Source organism: Cynoglossus semilaevis, chromosome Z (genome assembly GCF_000523025.1).
Source record: "Cynoglossus semilaevis isolate Cse_v1.0 chromosome Z, Cse_v1.0, whole genome shotgun sequence".
NCBI lineage: Eukaryota > Metazoa > Chordata > Actinopteri > Pleuronectiformes > Cynoglossidae > Cynoglossus > Cynoglossus semilaevis.
This window is the reverse complement of record NC_024328.1, coordinates 20,642,897-20,646,538: the sequence shown is the minus strand read 5'-3', so window position 1 is coordinate 20,646,538 and position 3,642 is coordinate 20,642,897.

Sequence of the window (3,642 nt, the reverse complement as noted above, 5' to 3'; positions counted from 1 at the left end):
AGCAGCCAAACGCTAACCGAAAGGTGCCCAGGCTTCCAGAGTTCAGGACTTCACCATCACACACACCCAAGACTTGATGCTTGATTTGAGTTTCTGCACTAACACAGCAAAGCATCCAAATACAGTGTGCTTCATATAAAGGATGTAAAATGGCTGCATATGATGCTTAAATCATTAGACATGTCTGACTAGCTGTTGTTTTTCTGCTACAACCGGATCGACAGACTCCAGATCTGCTTACAGATTACAAAATAGAAAGCATTATAAAAAAATAAAAATGTTGCTTTGGACTATCAGATTTGACATTTCTGTGGGTCAAATATGAATTTTAACAGGGAGCAGACATCCTGTTGTCAACACATATCTAGACTAATGAAAACAGTATCTAAACAGAAAGTGACTATTTTCCAACGTTTAGTTTGTTTTTGTTGTCTTTTGTTTTTCTTTTTTAACTTGCACAAGATATTTTTTCCCAAAATGTCAGGCTGTCTTCCAAAGGTAATCTTCACCAAATAATCACGAGTGACACAAAAATGCTTTCTTCAAGTTTCTCTGAATGTGATCACTGAATAACAATCAGCTAATTATGCTAATTATGTTTCAAACCACGGAGGTTGTATTTAATGTATTATCTTATTTAACTACTTGTGTCTTTCTTGAGACTGTTGTCCTGATCTCCTTGAGTCTAATATAATATATAATTGTTTTCTTAGATCAATGCTAAAGCACTGTTTTATTGTGTACTTTTGGCCAATTTAAATGCATTTTTGTAATAATTTACGATTTTTCTTGACACTCTAATAGCATTCTGTAAAAAAAGGTTTCTTAGTTAAATTCTTCATACAAGAGTAATTCGTGACATGCTCTTAATGTATTATGTCTGTATAGTTTTTGTCACTTCATTCTGGCTCCAGAGAGGTAAATTCAATCATCTCTCTTCTACACACAAACCGTAATTATAAACAGCTGCTGGGACAATGTACCTTTTGACTCCTCTTGGCCTTATGGTAATTAAATCAGGTAAAATATATAATTAGAAATTGTTCACAAACAATGGGATTGATTTGCATTGAATGCCCACTTAATAGCATAACTACATGTATCAATCTTGAGGGAAAGGAAATTACAGTAACTCTTCAGAGTAATTTAATACTCTTGAACTAAAGCCAAAAGGAGAAAAGTAGCTAAAGCAGTTGATTTAGTCAATGCTTTACTGTGAACTGTAGTTGAGCTATTTGGACTAACATGTTAACAAAAAATGTCAGTAGCATTCTTCATATAGTAAATAGAAATATATAGCACTACAAGGCAGACACTGAGACTATCTGTACCCTTTATCTGTACACTTTACTGTGGCCAACGTACAATAGAAGCAGGTCATTACTTGCACAACATCATTTGACCGCCTAAGTATTCAGCCATAAGTGAAGCGAGGTAAGAGTAAAGCTAGAGATTACAGCAAAGTCAGGTTTGTTTTTATCATAGTAGACATGAAGCACAGTCAAGTCTCTAGCACATTAAAAAAACAGCCAGTGTTAATTTTTATGTTGTTTATTATATAATAAATGTATTATATAGTAAACACTGACAAACAACGTGACAGTGTGCAAAAAAGCTTTGCTTGATGCAGTTGATTTAATCACAACAGTAATCAAACAGTTACTGGTCTAATGATTGTACTCTGCCAGGTAACCTAAAAGCCAGCAATAACATCACTGACGAAGTGATTAATGAGCCTAAAGTCAAGTCTTTAAGCATGTAGAGTTTAAAAATGTGCCTCTGTCTCCTCCAATGCTTCCAGCTAGCTGAGTATGTCTCTCTCTCTCTCTCTCTCTCTCTCTCTCTCTCTCTCTCTCTCTCTCTCTGTCTCACTCTCTTTCTCTTTTCTTGCATGGCCTTACAGTTGTTTAAAGACCTTGAGAAAGTTTTGTCTTTGTCACTTTGTGTAATTTCAACTTCTGTCTGTAGGCTCTTATATCTTTTTTACTCACAATCCACAGAGGCTTCAGCTTTTCATTTTAGAACAAAGCTGGGAGGTTTTTAAATGCTTCAAAATATCAATGTCAAGATCTAATTTTTGCAGTTTCTGCTTATGCCAAAAGCCTAATAAATCAATCAAATAAATTAACTATAATTGTGCGGGTCCATTCTAATGCTTTAAATGAACACAGAATTTTAAATACAATTTTTTATCTGCCCATATTAATTATAAAACTTTTTTTTACTATGGTATGTATATCATCTAGATTATTAGACCTTATTCTTGTAAATAAACAAGTCATTCGATGATAGCCCAGTTTACAATTAGTGTGAAAAAAATCCAAACAATAGTTGTACAAAAATATTTATATCTTTACATTATACATTTTCAACTTATGCTAAAATTATGAATTTTACTTGTTATATGAATGTTTGCAACTAATTACTAGCTAAATTTTCACTTACCTCTTACTGTGTTATTTGATAATTGTAACTTAATATAAAAGATCACAATCATCCGGTTTTGTCATATAGTGAAGACTTTTATTTTCATAACTAATAAGCTTCAGTGGTCAATTAAGATATAAACTGAAATATAAACATGTCAACAGAATATTAATATTGTTGTGATATGATCTTCTTTTTCTTTCGGCTTTGTCCCTTTTTTTTCAGGGGTTGCCACAGCAGATCATTGATTTCCATCTCTCCCTGTTCTCTGTATCTTCTACTCTGACTCCAACTATCTGCATGTCCTCCCTCATTGCATCCATATATCTCCTCTTTGGTCTTCCTCTTTGTCTCCTACCTGGTAGCTCCATCTCTAACATTCTTCTACCAATGTATCCACTGTCCCTCCTCTGCACATGTCCAAACCATCTCAATCTGGCTTCTCTAGCTTTTTCTGCTAACCTTCCTGTCTGTGTTGTTCCTCTAATTACCTCATTCCTGATCCTGTCCATTCTTGTCACTCCTAAAGAGAATCTTAGAATCTTTAACTCTGTCACCTCGAGCTCCGCCTCCTGTCTTCTGCCTATTGCTACTGTCTCTAAACCATACATCATGGCTGGTCTCACCACCGTCCTGTAAACCTTTCCCTTCACCTTAGCTGACACTCTTCTATCACAGATCACTCCTGACACTTTTCTCCAGCTGTTCCATCCTGCCTGTACTCTATTCTTCACCTCTCTTCCACAGTCTCCCCTGCTCTGAGTGTCACATTATCACTGTCTCAGTTGATCCTAAGTACCTAAACTCCTGCTCCTTGTAACCTCACTATTTCACTGTTCTGCCTTTCGTTTACACACATGTACTCTGTCTTGCTGACCTTCTCTCTTCTTTCTAGTGCAAACCTCCACCTCTCTAGGTTCTCTTCCAACTGCTGCCTACTCTCACTACAGATCACAATGTCATCTGCAAACAACATAGTCCATGGTGACTCCTGTCTGACCTCATCTGTCAATCTGTCCATCACCAAAGCAAACAAGAAGGGGCTCAGGGCTGATCCTTGATGTAGTCCCACCTCCACCTTGAAGTCTTCTGTCCTTCCAAACTAAAACCTCACTACTGTTGTACTATTCCCATACATGGCCTGCACCAAACTAACGTACTTCTCTGCCACTCCTGACTTCCTCATACAAAACCACAATTCCTCCCTTGGCACTT